At 37.7% G+C, this 17,962-nt stretch overlaps 1 protein-coding gene and 1 pseudogene across 3 annotated transcripts in view; one reads left to right on the plus strand and one right to left on the minus strand.

Annotated features, from left to right (window-relative positions):
- RAD54L2 (RAD54 like 2) overlaps positions 1-17,962 on the minus strand; it is a 124,325-nt gene that overhangs the window by 32,412 nt on the left and 73,951 nt on the right. The window contains exon 2 of one of the 3 annotated variants that reach the window (XM_072720889.1): positions 4,777-4,872. The exons of the other annotated variants lie outside the window; for them this stretch is intronic. The gene's annotated coding sequence lies outside the window, so the exon portion shown is untranslated. The remainder of the gene's footprint in view (positions 1-4,776; positions 4,873-17,962) is intronic. 3 annotated transcript variants of the gene reach the window in all.
- LOC112910829 (SNRPN upstream reading frame protein pseudogene) lies at positions 4,722-4,898 on the plus strand (annotated as a pseudogene).

The raw sequence follows: 17,962 nt of genomic DNA on the forward strand, positions 1-17,962 counted from the left end.
ACATGATATCAATATGACTTATTACTGGTGATATTAACCTTGATCACTTGTTTAAAGTGGTGTCTGCCAGATTTCTTCACTATAAAATTACTACTTTGTCTTTTCCATATTTTTATTCATTAGAAGCAAATCACTAAGCCCAGTCCACATTCAAGGGGAAGAGAATTAAGTGCTATATCCTGAGACGGGCAAAGAATTTCTGGACATATGTTAAACCACGTGAAAATATTTGGAGTGGTAGGGAACTGTGAGGCTTTGAGAATGCAAATATCCTGTTTCTAAAAATTTACACACCAGTTTTAACATTCATCAATGGATCTTACCTGGAGAAATTATTACTATGGTGTTCTAATGGTGGTTATTTCCCTCTTTGTGTCTACATTTATTATTTGGAATCCTTCTCTTCTGTAAGGAAGATTTTGTCCCTTCTCCCTCATTTACATATTCAAAAACTTTTTTATGTCAGTATGGACTCAGATGCCAAAGGGGGATAAATAAGAAACAATGAATACTGTAGGCTTTGGTAAAAGATACAGTGTTGCCATAGGCCTCAATGAGTGAACCAGTAAGCTGATGTCCCCACACCAAAAGAAAAACATACCATAAATCATCATCATATGCACTTAATCACCAAAAAAAACAACAAATGGACCATCTCATCAGCCAGTGGCAAGTCACAGAATCATGAGTGTCCCAGACACTCCATCACTGCTTACCTGCTGTGGTTTAGTATACCTCTATTACCATTGTGAGTTCCTTATGATCTCTTTCATATTGATGCCAGGTTCTAGAACAGCATGGAGCTGGAAACTAACGTTTCCTGAGAGTTAACCGGGCACAGGGGTTCACTATGGACACTGAAACCAGACTTCTGGGGTGTGAATGTCAGCTCTGTCCCTTATTTGTTCCTCAATTATAATAAGGGAATAACAACTCTCATGCTATTCCTCAGTCTGACGGTTGAAGAGATGGTTATGTGAGGTAGCCTAGATGAAGCTCTGGAACAATGCTCGACACGTAATAAATACCATATAAAACAGCTGCTGCTTTTTCTAGAACTACTACCATTCCAGGTACAAGGAATGGGTTTGGTTTCTCTTTCTTTTTTAATAACTGCAAGGTGAATTTTGCTCCCTTCATTCTAAATTTGAAAACCAAAGCCCTAAAAAGTTAAAAAAGAAATAGCTGGTCTATGGGTATACCATAAACAAGCAGAAACACAGGAGCAGACAGTTAACAGAATGAGCTTCATAGGCAGTACTAGTGTTGAATCCTGGCTCTGTCACTTACTTACTAGCTCTATGTTCACAAGTTCAATTTCTCTGAGCCATAGTTCCCCACATTTGTAAAATGTGGATGTCAATAGCTCTCTTCAGGAAAATATTCTTTTTTACACCCAGGTCTGCACACTCCCTGGAACTTCATACTCCCAACGACATTGAACTGTCTAGCAGCAAAGCTACAGGGCTTAGTCAGCCATGCTGAGTAGTAATATTTATTTGTGTGGAAAATTCAAACTTTAACTTTTTTATCCTAATCAAAAATCAGAAAATAGGAAAGCAAAAGGAGGAGAAATGACATAAACTGCTTTGTTCTCACAAAGTGTTTCTTACAAATACACATTTGCGTGTATACCCCTCACACACATATCACCAGCCACATGAGACTACTGACCACATCTTTATTCTAAACCTCTCTGAATGAGACTACTGCAAACTAGCCACTGATGCCTTTTCCTGCTCCTTGCCTTTTAGTTTAGCCTAACACACTAAATGAGCATTTATATGAGCATTTGAGTACCAGCTCTGCGCCAAGGCACAATGGAATGATGCACATGGGAAAACACATGAGGTGAGTGCCTAATAGCAACAAATCTTGGGGAAAGGAACCCAATCCAGCCTTGCCTGGGGCTGGGCAAGGGGGGCAGAGTGCTTCCTTGAAAGGTGAAACCTGGGTTTAATCTAATACAGTAAGTAGGCACCAACTACTACAAGGGGGAAAGAACATTCTAGGGAGATATAGGAGCATAATCAAAAGGAATAGAGACTTTAGACAAGGTGGAATAGTTGGAAAGATACCTGCAGTTCAATACTGGCTAAAATTAATTAAGCAAAACAGCAGCAAGAGGGGCCTCCCAACCCAACAACCACTTCCCTACCTCTCCCCAGGGAATAACCCCTTATCCAAGGCAGACTGAGGTGTAGACCCAAAAACCTTCCTGGATGCTAGCACAGACATCAACCCCCGTCCCAGGGAGGACTACTTCCAAGACCCTTTTTTCCTAGCCTTCTACATTCCACTGACAACCGTTTGGTGAGGAGAGGAAGTTAATGTAGCCAATGTAAAATTTGGGGCTGGAGGAGGGTAGTGGGTGTGGACATGTGTGCACAAATGCACACAACACTCACATGTCAGTACCCAGGGTGATTTACTCTCCTGCAGCAGCAGTGGAAGCATTTTCCTTGGCCCTCATGCTGAGTGGCCACTGAAGGTTTTTAGTTAAATAACTTTTGCTTTTTGAAAAGCAAAGGGGAAATGGTGAAGGGAGGCACCAGTCAAAAAATGTTCATGAGCGGTAATGCAATACCATTAACAGGAGGGAGAAGTTAAAACATCACAGTCCCCTCTCTATTACCACAGGATCCACAGCAGGCCTTTTGTAAAAAGGCGTCCCAAAGACAGCAGAGTCCAGGGTGACAAAGAGCATTGGGAATGCAACAGGAGCCTTGGCTCATGCACATCTTCCACCCACTGAGAAAGTAAGGTGCTACTGCTTGTGTGTCCAGCCAGACACAAGAACTAAAAGAGAAGCTCCATAAGAGCTGCAAGTCTCACTGGCTGCCCTCTCAAGTTTACTATCCTCCCATCAAATAGTCCTCTCCTATTTCCTCCTGAAGTACTACAAGAGGAAAAGTCAGCAATTCTGTTTTCCTTAAGAAGAATTACCATTCCTTCAGGCCTCTCGCCCCTCAAAAGAGCTAATGTTTCCATGGCATTATCACATATTATTGTCATCTCTCTCCTAACTCATAGCCCTCAATTTTTCCCTCCTAAAGGAGGAGGTTATTATATTCTTCCTCCCAAAGGAATAGGTGGCTGGACAGCAGAGTCCCTAACTGGGGATCTCTCTTGCTAAATGGCTACTTCCATCAACACTGCAGGTTGCCCTACACAATTACATGAGGCTGGGTTGGCACACTACAACTTGGTGTTTTGCTAGGTCCTCTGACCTGGTTCTGATAATGAAATTTGATGTTCTCCTGGCCTTAAGGCCTTTTGTTTCTATTTCACAAGCAAATTTATTGAGTAACCACTTGGAGGGAACAGGTGGAAGCAAAGTTAGAGAGTAGGCAGACAGGACAGAGTCACAGTATAGAGGGTAGGCCTTGAATGTCAGATTAGAGTCTGAACTTGGTCTATTGGGCAGTGGAAATTTGTTGCCAACTGCTGTATTTCCTTTTTCTGGTTTCTGTCTTGTAGAGAGGACTGTTTCTGGGGGGAGGAAGACAGAATCTGATAACTTTTCAATATCACAAATTCACAAACATTCCAACTTGTGAGGTCTCGCTATAATTCCTGTTTGATTCAGGGTTGAATGTGGCCAAGTACAGTAGCAATTTTAAAATGATCATAGTATATACAATTCTCACATACACATAGTAGAGACAAAGTAGAGACAAAGGTTTCCCCTTTACACTGAGGATACAGGTCCAAACCGGCTTCTTACCAACTGGTATTCTTTGAATGAATCTTCAGCTTCTGGGTTTAACAATTACTATTTATTTGTTAAAGAGTTTTAGTTGATAGATGTACTAATATTTAAAATTTGTTGTAATGTAAGTCAATGTTTTACAAGTGCTTCATTGCTGCTTCATGATGCTTATTATGAAGTTTCTGGTTTTTACAAAACATTTTGTACCACATCTTAAACTATTCTTGATAATAAATTATTTCAAAAATTCTATAATTAATTTTCCCTAAATCAAAATGTAACTTTCCACTGCATGCTCTTTTGTATCTTCTGAATAACGTACCATGTGAATTTACAACCTAGTTAAAATAAATTTAACTTTCAAAAAAATAGCCCTCCCTAAAATTCTGAAATATAATCTACCAAAAGCCACTAATGAAAAAGAGAAAAGAGTCAACAAAGAGGTAATGAGACATGTGGTTTAAAAGTCAATGATTATTACCACCCAAATGCAGGATCATAGAATCAGATCTGGTTGCAAATACCCCTGAACTTTCTCCTTCACGTGAGCCAGCTGTGAGCAGCAATCACCAGAGTTATATAAACACCAATGAACACTTACATAAGCTTCTCAGGAATGAGTTATGAACACCACCACGACAAATATGACTAGGCAAATGAGGAACGTTGAAAGAAAAATTTGTTTCCCTCATTGGGGGTATGAGATATAAGCACTTCCAGGACCCTTTCTCTAGCTGTTCCACCTCTTCTTCTTCCTTCCCCATCCCATCTGTATAAACAAAGTTCAGTGAATTCCAAGTCTTACTATATGCCTCCTGATGTGATCCAATAGGATGTATACACTACAGCTATTATGTATGTGTGCCAAAACATTACTTGAATCTCAGCACACCTTGAGATCTCACTACTGGTTTGCAAAAATACAGGGAAAAAGGACCATGTTGACAGAGTGGAGTGGCCACTGGAGATGCCTGACACTCTGTTCTGAGGAGTGACCAGCCTCACTGTGATGGAGCAGGCCAGGGATCGCTTACACCTGAGATATACTACAGGACAGCACGTACCAGAGGTGGAAGTCCAAGTCAAACGCAGAAGGACAGCCTCACTGAGCAACCAAGAGTGTCATCTGTACCCGAAGCGATTTCAGCAGCAGCCAGTACCTGTGGTGGATTTCCAGGTGAACTGAGGCATTCTTAGCTGAGACACCAAGATGTGGTTAAAGCAGTATTAGAACATCCAGGTAGCTGACTTCCAAGCAAAAAACCAACTGACAATGTATTGATGTATTTGAATCAGTTGACAACATAATAAAAATAATGTCCATGGTTTTCAGAAAACAAAAGAATTATGTTAAATTTGTTAAGCAAGACCACAAGGATGCAATCAGCAAAATCTAGAAATGCACAAAACTACAATAACAACTGAATCCTTTTCTTCTGCAAGCAAGTTGCAAGAAAAAAAAAAGAAAAAAAGAGGTAGGGAAAGTTCAGATTGAAGAGATTTAAAAGACAAATGAACTAAATGTGGAACTTGTATGGATTTTAGCAAACTGGCAGTAAAAATAATCTTTAAATGATAATCAGGGATTATCTGGATATTTCATGTTATAAGGAATTACTAGTTTAAAAAATTTAGATGCGATAATGGTATTGTGTTTGTTTTTGTTTTTGCTTCTAGGAGAAGATTGAGTAAATACACTATGAAGTTTACCGATAAAGTGTTACAACATTAAGGATCTACTTCCAAATAATCCAAGGTTGGGGGGAAACAGATTAAACAAGACTAGCCTTGTATTCACAACTACTGAAGAGAATACTGAGAAATACAGGGTTCATTTATTACTGTCTCTTTTTATTTCATTTGAGATTTTCCAGAATAAAAACTTCATGGCTGTTTAATTTTAGAAATTTTAACAGAAGATAAAATATAATAAGCACTAATCTCTAAACTATTTAGATCTCAACTTTTCCACATTTGTTAATATACATTTGCATATTTATCCTGGTAACCAATGAATACACATCATTTTGTGTTCTGCTTTGGTCACTTATTACATACATATAAGTATTTCTTTGACATAGTCCACATACTCATCATTTTAATGGCAGGCTATCAGTATATCACAGAATGCTTTGTCATTCAGACTAGTTCTTAGTTTTTATTTGCGTCTACAATGGCATAAATATCTTTGTACAAATTATTTTTCCTTTTGATTTATTTATTTATGGTACAATCCACTACAGTTGGGGAAATGAGCGAAGAGCTTAAATGTTCGGATATTGGCAAACTTTTTCTATGAAAAGCCTGATAGTAAATGCTTTAGGTTTGTGGATCATAAGGTCTCTGTTGTAACTACTCAAGTTTTCCAGAGTAGCTCAAAAGCAGTCATACTTAAACATATACGTGAACAAACATAACTGTGTTCTAGTACAATGCTGTTTACAAAAATAGGCAAAAATAATTTTGAAAAAGAACAAAAGAGGACACACACTTCCTGATTTCAAAACTTACTATGAAGCTACAGTAATCAAAACAATGTGGAACTGGCATAAAGACAGACATATAGATCAATGAAAGGATAGAGAGCAGAGAAATAAACCCTCAAATACATGGTCAAAGGATTTTCAACCAGAGTACCAATACCATTCATAGGAAAAGGACAGTCTCTTCAGCAAGCGGTGATGGGAAAATCAAATTTCCACAGGCAAAAGAATGAAAATGGACCCTTACCTTATACCATATACAAACATTAACTCAAAATGGTTCAAAGACCTAAATGTAAAATCTAAAACTATATAAAACTTAGAAGAAAACATAAGGGGAAAACTTCATGACACTGGGTTTGGCAATGATCTCTTAGACAGGAAACCAAAGGTACAGGTAATAAAAGAAAAAAAAGACAAACTGAACTTCATGAAAACTTAAAAACTGTGGGCATGAAAAGACACTGTCAACAGAGTGAAAAGACGACCCATGGAATGGGAGTAAACATGTGCAAACCATGTATCTGATGAGGGATCAATATCCAGAATATATAAAAAAAAACTCCTAAAATTTCAACAGCAAAAACCAAACTGACTCAAAAATGGCAAAAGATATAAAGACATTTCTCCCCAAGAAGATCTATAAATGGCCAATAAGCACCTGAAAAGATGCTTAAAATCACTAATCACTAGGGAATTGTAAATCAACACTACAATAGTGTATCATCTCACATGCATTTAGAATGGCTAGTACTAAAACATAACAAAACAAAACAAAACACAACAACAACCAAAGAACCAGTGTTAGCAAGGATATGGAAAAGGTGGAACCCCTGTGCACTGCTGGCAAGAATGTACAATGACACAGATGCTATGGAAAACAGTATGGCAATCCCTCAGAAAGTTAAAACATTGGACTGCCGTATGATCCAGCCATTCCACTTCTGGATATATACTCAAACTGACAGTAGGGTCTTGACATGACATGCAGCCATGTTCATAGTATCATTTTTCATAAATAGCTAAGATGTGGAAACAACCTACATATCCACTGATGGATGAAGGAATAAGCAAAATGTGATAGATGCATACAATGGAATATTATTCAGCTTTAAAAAGGAAGGAAATTCTGACACATGCTACAGTATGAGTGAATCTTGAGGACATTATATTAAGTGAAATAATTCAGTCACAAAAGGACAAATACTATATGATTCCATTATATGAGGTACTTAAAGTAGTTAAAATCATCAAGACTGAAAGTAGAATAATGGTGGTTCCCAAGAGCTAGGAAGAAAAAGTAATGGACTGATGGTTTAATGGGGATAGAGTTTGAATATGGGATGATGAAAAAGTTTTGGTTATGGATAGTGGTGATGGTTGTAGAACAATATAAATGTACTTAATACCACTAAATCCTACACTTTAAGATGGTTAACATAGGTGCCTGGGTGGCTCAGTCAGTTGTGCATCCAACTCCTGATCTTGGCTCTGGTCTTGATTTCAGAGTTATGAGTTAAAAAATAAAAAATTAAAATGGCTAAAATGGTAAGTTTTATGTTACATATATTTTAACAAACACATTTGGCGTAGTCATTATGCTAAGTTAACGAAGTCTGACACAAAAGGCTTCATATTGTGTAATTCCACTTATAGAAATGTCCAGGACAGATAAATCTTATTAGACCACAAGTAGGATAGTGGTTGCCAGGGACTGGGAAAGAGGGTGACTGCCTATGGATAATGGGGTTTCTTTTTGGGGTAATGAAAATTTTCTGAAATTAGATAGTGGGAATGGTTCAACAACCTTGATATACTAAAAATCACTGAATCATAAGCTTCAAAATAAGAATATATAAGAATATATACATATTTTAAAATATTGGCTTGGTGCTTCTGCATCTAACTAAAGTGGAATAGCTTGAGGCAAACCAATGCTTGTTAGAAATATGTTGTCAAATTTAAAAACAATAATAACAACAACAAAGCCTTTTGAAGGCATTGAAGAGATGCTGAAAGGACCAGAAGTAGAAAGGACAGGACACCAGGGTGGCTCAGCGGTTGAGCATCTGCCTTTGGCTCAGGGCATGATCCCACGGTCCCGGGATCAAGTCCCGCATCGGGCTCCCTGCATGGAGCCTTCTTCTCCCTCTGCCTGTGTCTCTGCCTCTCTCTCTATCTCTCATGAATAAATAAATAAAATCTTTAAAAAAAAAAAAAAGGACAAGATTCCAGAGAAAGGGAAATCAAGAAGAAATGAGCCAGCATTCTACTGCCATTTATTCCCCTCTTTTGCCAAGTCTGGGTGCTGGGGCAAGCAGAGTCACCAAAATAGAGGGCTGTCAATATGAAGCAAAGAAACCAGAAGAACTTTTGACCATTTCATAGGACTAAAAAAGACAAAACTTGACAACATGAGGGGCCACAATCCTGATGAAATGGGAAAGGCAGAACTGAGCCAAAAACTAAACTCAGTTTATTTACATTCATTTGCTCCACTCTAAAGCTGAATGAGATGAGAGGTTAAGAAAATACACAGAAAACCACTGAAAAGAAGAGCAGATGTTTCTGCAATCTTGAGGTGCAGAGAAGATAAGGATTAGAATTTAGGAACCACTAGAGTAGATGGTCCCAGTGAACATCTTGGCTCTCAGCTGGAACCCATGTGGGATGGCCACACTCTAGAAACAGGGGTGTGCCAGAAGTAAACAAAGGCTTCTAAACTATGATCAGCATTTAATCAGCTTTGTCCTGCTGGATTAAGGTGATCAGCCCCACCATATCTGCCTAGGAGAGGAAAAGGAAACCCTCTCTAAAGATATCATCCATAGTCTCAATAATTTTTTTATAAACATGCTCAGTGTTCAATGAAATATTATCAGGTGTGCCAGAGACAAGATCAAATGATCAAAAATTAAGAGGGACAAACAGACAACAGAACAAGAATCACTGAGATCTAGATATAAAATAATAATAAAGTGTGCAAAAAAAACAAAGAAAGAAATGGAGAAAAAAATGAAAAGATGTATAATGTCACTAGGTAACCAGAATATTTAAAAAAAGAGAATCAAAGGAAATTCTAGAAACAACATATAGTAACTGGAATCTAGAAGCTCTGTGGATGACAGGTAGGATAAAGCAGAAAAAAAACTAAAAACACAACAAAAAAAACCATTCCTATGGAGATTATAAAGCAAAACTGTTGAAAACTAATAAAGAAAAATTGTACAAGCAGTCATGAGTGGGGGAGAACACATTACCCTCAAAGGAGCAACAAAAAGAACAATGGATTCTTGAAACATGAAAGACACTAGAAGACAGTGGAAATTTTCTAAGTTTTGAAAGAAAATAACTGGCAATCCAGAATTTTGTACCAGCTAATATATCATTCAAAAATGAGGACAAGGGAATCCCTGGGTGGCTCAGCAGTTTAGCACCTGCCTTTGGCCCAGGGCGTGATCCTGGGGTCCTGGGATTGAGTCCCGTGTCGGGCTCCCTGCATGGAGCCTGCTTGTATCTCTCTCTCTCTCTCTCATGAATAAATAAATAAAATCTTTAAAAAAAAAATGAGGACAAAATAAAGCTACTTTCAGACAAACAAAAACACAGATTAAATCTGTTGCCAAGAAACATATCCAAAATAAATACCAAAGGAAATCCTCCAGAGAATTATCTCAAACAAAAAAGAGAAATGAAGGAAGGAATGAAAGACAACAAAAAGGAAAGTGTTCCTAGCCATTTCCAATTGGCACTGCTTGATTTGATGTTTATTCAAATAAACTCCTAAAAATCAAAAAGAACAACAAAACAGGTCTAGGTGTGGAAATATAAATGAATACTGACTAGAGAAAAACAACAGTTTGTGGCATTTAAAATGTGTAGAGTTAAAATAAGGATATATAACATAAAAGGCAGGAAAGAGGTAAACAGATTTAAGATGTTCTAAGGTAGGGTGCCTGCATGGCACAGTCAGTTAAGCATTCAACTCTTGGTTTTGGGTCACGTTGTGATTTCAGGGTGTTGAGAAAGAGCCCCACATCAGCTCCACACTCAGGGTCAGAGTCTGCTTGGGATCCTCTTTCCCTCTCCTTCTGTCCTTCCTGCTCATGCTCTCTTTCTCTCAAATAAATAGATCTTTTTTAAAAAATTAAAAATAAAAAAAAATGTTCTAAGAAATTGGGAGGTAATAAAAGCAATGATTTATATTAGAGAAGGACATATACTGCAATTTAGGATAACCACTAAAAGCATAGTAAAAGATTGTGTAACTAACAAGCCTGTAGGGAGAAAACTGAATCATTAAAAAAACAAAAAACAAAACAAAACAAACAACAACTTAATCCAAAGGAAGGAAAAGAACAAGATAGAAGATGAGATAGAAAATAAATACCAAGATGATAAATTTTAACACAACTATATCAATAATTACATTAAATATAAATAGACTAAATGTTCCAATTCAAAAACTAAAACTGTTAGACTGAATTAAAAAAAACAAAACCCAACTAACTGGTGCTAGCATGAAAAACTTAATAGAAAAAAGTTGAAATAGAAAAAAAAAAAGTAAAAAAACAGACATTAATTTAATGTCAGCTAACTAAAAGTTGACACATCTATACCAGGTGAAAGAGATACTAGCATAAGAAGTATTACTGGGGGGGGTGCACCTAGATGGCTCAGTTGGTTAAGCATCTGCCTTTGGCTCAGGTCATGATCTCCTGGGATCCAGCCCCACACTGGGCTGTCTGTTCAGCAGGCAGTTGTCTGTATTTCTCACATCCCCTGCCTGTGCCCCCTCTGCCCCTCTGCTCATGCTCTCTCTCTCTCAAAGAAATAAAATCTTTAAAAACAAAAGCAGTTTTACTAGAAATAAAAAGGGATGTTTCATAATGACAAAAGGGTCAATGTACAAAGAAAATATACTAGTATCAAATCTGTATGCACACAATACCTTAGCTTCAAAATAGATCAAAATTGACAAAACTGAAAGAAGAAATACAGAAATCTATATTTCAGAAATCTACAATCATAATGAGAAACTAACATGATCACTTCTCGGCCTTTGGGCTAAGAGCAAGTGTAGAAACTACCATGATTCTTTCAAGAATAAAAGCCAATTGACAAAAAATACCAGTCAGGCCACACAAGAACTGAATGAAATATAATTTAGTTTCATTAACGAACTTATTTAGAACACTTCACTCGACAATGACAAATGAGATAAACAAATATCACACATTCTAAATGTGCCCCCCACACACAACACATTATAATCACACATTCTTTTCAACAGCTTATACAGGATTTATCAAAATTGCCCATTTACTGCACCATAAAGCAAATCTCAACAAATTTCAAACATGGAATCATTCATTGTATGTATCTGGCCACAGTAAGAGCAGAATAGAGATAGTAAATTCTAGCAGTGCTAGAGAAAGAGCAGTGCCAGGGCAACCAGGGAGTTCTAAACTTGCCAGAGTTGAAAGATCTCATTAACATCTTATATAAAACACCCCTATCATCCAGCTGAGACAAAAGAAAGGCTGTCCCTAGGAGTAAGAACCATACTCCAGAGTAAGACCTATACTAGAACCTCCCTGAAAAGCCTAAAACCAAGCCCTGACATGGTCTGCAAAATTCAAAGATTGAGTCCTACTAAATTAGATTGGGAAATATCTTGAACTTTTTTCACAGATTGGTACTAAATGGCATAAAACCAAGGCTTCACAAATTCAAGGTGATCAATCAGTAATTGAACTGCCCACTAAAATTAGAATGAGTACTCTTTAGAGGAAGATCACAGAATGCAGAGCCTCTATGATAATTATGTACAAAGACCATCTTATTTAATTAAAAATTACCAGTAATGCAAACAAACAGGAAAAATACCCATAGTCAAGAAAAACTGAATCAAGAGAAATCTAGGAGTGCCTATCTGGTTCAGTCAGTAGAGCTTGCAACTCTTGATTTTGGAGTGGTGAGTTTGAGTCCCAACGTTGGGTACAGAGCTTACTTTAGGAAGGAAGGGAGGAAGAAAGAAGGAAAGAAGGTAGGAATAGAGGGAAGGAGGAAGGGAAATTTTGATGGCCTAAATGTTAGGACTGTCAGCCAAGCAGTAACCATGAGAAATAATAAATGTTACTGTATTAAATCATTTAAGTTTTGGGGAAACTTATGACATAGTATTAGTAACTGACACAGAAACTTGGTACTCTGGGTATATAAAAATTAAAAATTTAATAAAAAATAAAACTATGACCTCATGTTTGGGGTCAAGTGGTTAGTGGAAGCTAGAAAAGCCATGAGGAGACTTTATTAAAAGCCCGCAGGGCCTCAAGGAGATGAAGGCTTAAAGGAAAATGTTATAGGAAGCTAAAGGAAAAGAAACACTGTTTCAGAAGGTTTAGCAACTCTATCACCAGCAGTAACAAAAAATTAATGGGCCTCCTGGCTAAGTCTGTTAGGCATCTGACTTCAATCTCAGGTCATGATCTCAGGGTCCTGGGTCTGGCTTGCACTGGGCTCCACGCTCAGCAGGGAATCTGTTTATCCCTCTCCTGGACCCCTCTCCACACCCATGTATAGTCTCTCCATCATGTGCATGCTCTCTCCAATAAATAAATAAAATCTTTTTTAAAAAACATGAAAACTTGAAATCAAATCCAGGGTAGATCTGTAAGATTCTTTGTTATGATATCAGAAATATTTAAAGTAATACCTCATTGACCTTTTCAGACAAAAGGCCTCCTAAAGATTCTGCAGGCATGCCTAACAGATCTTTCCTTGTTAAAAAAACAACAACAACAAAATAAACAAACAACAACAACAACAAAAAAAACACAGAACTTAGAAAAATCTGAGAGTATTATCCTATAGCAACCTCCCAAGAAGGCCAACCAGAAATTATCTTGAAGAGATTTATGGATACAGTTTTTTACTAATGAAGTGGATTTTATGCTGATACATAAGTTTATAGAGGAAATATATGAGCCTGAACTAAAAGGCATATAAACAATACAAAAGGAAAAAAGGATTTAGACCGTCAAACTTCTAGAGGCAATCAGCCAGCAAGCTGGGGGTGCAACTGCAATCCAAGCTACTTTTTGTGAAATGGAAGGATTATTCAGAGGGTAGAACTAAGATCCTCGAGAACAACAACAAAATCCCTGGAGAATTATTGAGCTCCCAATTAGTAATACTGAGTTCTAATCAAGAAACTAGCAAAATGCTCAGCTAGTGATTTCAGAACTGCTATGGATCAATGACCGCTGTGTGCCTCTCATTCCCTTCTCTCTCCCAACCTCCTCTGCTCCATCTTTTGAATGAGTATATATCTTGTCCCCATAATCTTAAATTGATAGAGAGGCAGATAATTGGCCTCTTTAGTTCATAAAAGTCTTCAGATAAGAGAAACTGTACTTAAGGAGTGAACTTAAGAAACAACGATTGAAAGCCACATTCATACATAGATCTGAGTTATAGTCTTGGACTATAAACTGATGCTGTACTAGGATGAAAGTCTGGGGATCCTGAGGAAAGGAGGCAGCGTATTTTGCATAGGGAATGATGTAAATTACTGTGGCCAGAGGATGGAATGCGGCAGACAGTTTTTTCCCAAGATGAATGCAGTAATATCTTTTATTGAGAAGTAGAGTCTAATCTTTTTCTTTTGAGTCTGGGTAGGCTTATTACTTGGTTATAACCAAAAGAGCAACAGAGAAGTGAAACTGTAACTTCCAAAGTTGCATAAAAGGCAATGTAGCTTCCACCCAGTTTGCTATTTTAACTGCAGCCACTATCTGACTGCAATTGAAATTGATGAGTCTAAAATTTTTATGAAAATGCAAAGGTCATAGAGTAATCAAAATAATTTTTTAAGACAACAACAAAGTTGCAATTCTTGTACTACCTGATTAAAACTACATTAATTATGATTTTGAGCAAGGACAGTTATTAATGTAATACAGTCCAGTGATGTCCAGGTGGCTCAGTGGTTTGGGTCTGCCTTTGGCTCAGGGCATGATCCTGGAGTCCCAGGATCAAGTCTCACATCTGGTTCCCCATGGGGAGCCTGCTTCTCCCTATAGCTGTGTCTCTGCCTCTCTCTCTCTCTCTCTTCTGAATAAATAAGTAAAACCTTAAAAAATATAAAACACAGTCTAGAAGTAGACCGCATATTTGTGGTCAACTGATTCTTTACAAAGGTACCAAAGTAATTCAATGAAGAAAGATAATCTTTCCAAAACACCATCTGCAATAGATACAATCCTCACCTCATTCCATAGCATACAGAAACAACTCTTTCTTTTTTTTTTTTTAAGATTTTATTTATTTATCCATGAGAGACACAGAGAGAGAGGGAGGCAGAGACACAGGTAGAGGGAGAAGCAGGCTCCATGCAGGGATCCCAGAACTCCAGGACCACACCCTGGGCTGAAGGTAGACACCCAACTACTGAGCCACCCAGGGATCCCTGAGAAACAACAATTCAAAATGGATCAAGGCCTAAACATAAAAGCTTAATCTATACTTTTAGTAGATAACATAGTGGGAAATCTTTGCAACTTTAGAGTAAGTAAAGATTTCTTAAGCAGGACACAAAAAGCTTGAACCACAATGGAAAAAACTGATAAACTGTCCTTCATCAAAAGTAAAAACTTCTGATCCTTAAAAGAAAAATAACAAATCATAGTCTTGTAGACAGTGTGTGTGTATATATATATATCTATATATGTATCTAATAAACAACTTGTATCCAGAATATATATTTTTTTAAGATTTTATTTATTTATTTATTTATTTATTTATTTATTTATTTATTTATTTATTTATTTAGAAAGTGCGAGCATGTGGAGGGAAAAGGAGGGTGGGCAGAGGGAGAGGGAGGGAGAGCATCTTGAGCAGACTGTACTGAGCACAGAGGCCAACATGGGTCTCAATCTCATGACTCTGAGATCATGACCCAAGCCGAAATCAAGAGTCATGCACAACCAACTGAGCCACCCAGGCACCCCTATAATATATTCTTTTTTTTTTTTTTTTTTAGATTTTATTTATTCATGATAGACAGGGGGTGGGGGGGCACGCAGAGACAGGCAGAGGGAGAAGCAGGCTCCATGCTGGGAGCCGAACGTGGGACTTGATCCCGGGACTCCAGGATCATGCCCTGGGCCAAAGGCAGGCACTGAACTGCTGAGCCACCCCGGGATCCCCAATATTCTTTAAAAACTCTACAGCTCAATAAGAAGATAACAACAAAAAGCAAAAGAGGAGGATCTTGTGTATCTCTCCACAAAAGAGATACACAATGTTCAATGACACATGGAAAGATATTCAATATCATTAGGGCATGCACATTTAAACTAAAATGATAGAATAGCTAAAATTAATAATACTAACTGAAAGAAGACGTCAACTACTTCCATTTTGACCTCAAACTTTCTAATTGATTAAGCTCTTCTTTCCAGCTTATCTCTTAACTAAGGCAAAAGACCCTGCAGGTAAAACACTCCCTGATGGGAACCAAAACTACCACACTTGAAGCAATAAGAACTGTCTTGAGCCAGCAAGATCTCAGGCAGTGATTGACCCTAGGACAATGATTGACTTGACCTTCACTGCCCACCTGCACATAACCACTGACCTTCGTCCCACATTTTCCTTATATAAACCTGGAAGTATTTTTAGCACTTTGGAGACAGCTTGGGACACTAGTCCACTATCTACCCCATGTTGGCCTCACTAAAGTAAATTCCTTTCTTCTTTCACCACCACTAGTCTCTCTGCCTTTAGATTTTGTCAACAGCAAGTAGCCAAACCTGCTGTGTTTGGACCCCAGAGCCAGGTGCTCTTACACCTCTGTGCTTGGCTATATGACCATACCAAGTGCTTACATGCACACTACTGGCAGGAGTCTAAAGTGGTGTAATCATTTTGGAAAACATTCTGGTAGTTTCTAATAAAGTTAAATATATACCTACCATATGACCTAGCAATTCACATCTTGGTATTTTATCCAAGGGAAATGAAAACTTATCTCTAATGATTAAAAACCAAGTTAACTTCACAGGAATGTTCAGAGCAGCTTTACTCATTAGATTAAATGTCTATCAATAGGTGAATGGATAAACAAGTTGTATTTAACTTTTTGCAGTTGGAATACCATTCAACAATAAAAACGAACAAACTAAGGACATGTGCAACAACAGATGAATCTCACAGATATTATGCTAGCAAGAGGCTAAACGCAAAAAGAAAAAATGTACTATGTAATTCCATTTATATGAAATTCTATAACAAGAAAAGCCTATCTATAATGACAGAAATCAGTTCAAGTGATTTCCCAGAAAATGGACTACAAATGGGTATGAGAGGACTTTCTGGAAAAAATAGGTATTTTCTGTACCTTGATCAGGTAATCATATTTGTCAACAGTTACTAATTTATATATGTGAATTTTACTGTATGTAAATTATACAGTAAAACTGATTTTTAGAAAGATTTTATCCATTTATTTGAAAGAGAGAGAGCAAGAGCAGGGGGAAGGGCAAAGGGAGAAGGAAAAGCAGACTCCCCACTGAGCAGGAAGACTGATGTAGGTCTGGATCCCAGGAACCTGGAACCACAACCTGAGCCAAAGTCAGACGTTTAACTGACTGAGCCACTCAGGTGTCCCTAAAGTTGATTTTCTAAAAATCTGTGATATTGCTAAATTATACTTAAAAATCTGTGATATTTAAGTTATACTTATATGTAAATCCACAGCCTAAAATCAGTAATCAAAAAATAATAAAGAGGGCAGCCCCGGTGGCGCAGCGGTTTAGCGCTGCCTTGGGCCCAGGGCCTGATCCTAGAGACCCGGAATCGAGTCCCACATGGGGCTCCCTGCATGGAGCCTGCTTCTCCCTCTGCCTGTGTCTCTGCCTCTCTCTCTCTCTCTCTGTCTCTCATGAATAAATAAATAAAATCTTTAAAAAAAAATTGCCACTAGAGGGGCACCTGGGTGACTCAGTCGGTGAAGTAATCAACTTGATTTGGGCTCAGGTCATAATCTCAGCATTGTGGGATTAAGCCTCATGGTGGGCTCCACACTCAGTGGGAGAGTCTGCTTCTACCTTCTCCCTCTGCCCCTCCCCCTGCTCATACAAATACACTCTCTCTCTTTAAAATAAATAAATGAAAGTCACCCTTGTGGCTCAGTCGGTTAAACATCTGTCTTTGGCTAAGGTCATGATCCCGGAGTCTGCAGATTAAGCCCCACATTGGGCTCCCTGCTCATCAGGGAGGCTGCTTCTTCCTCTACCCCCCACACCTCACTTGTACTCTCTGTCTCTCTCAAATGAATAAATAAATAAATAAAATCTTTAAAAAAAAATAAACGAATCTTTTAAAAAATTGCTACTAAAGAAAAAAATGTATATGAATAAGAAAATCTACTGAAGTATATCAGATCTTATTAAATATGTTTATTTATCATATGTAGGCACATATTGACGGTTGTCTAGGACCAGCCTTCTCTGACTCTGCAAATGTCATGGAAAGCCAATATATTTGCCAATAGGCCTTAATAAGTTTAAAAGTCATGCAAGCCAAAATGTGATTCTCCTTCAAAATAATGCTAGAAGCCAGATTAAGAGAAAAAAAATTCTCATTATACTTGCTCTTTGGGAAGAATAAATTTTCATAGTATTAATATACTAAAAAGCATTAGTGGATTCTAAATTAAACACATTTTAAAAAATGAGATCCAAGAGCAAGGGAACCAATA

The sequence above is a fragment of the Vulpes vulpes genome, chromosome 9, assembly GCF_048418805.1.
Source record: "Vulpes vulpes isolate BD-2025 chromosome 9, VulVul3, whole genome shotgun sequence".
Lineage (NCBI taxonomy): Eukaryota > Metazoa > Chordata > Mammalia > Carnivora > Canidae > Vulpes > Vulpes vulpes.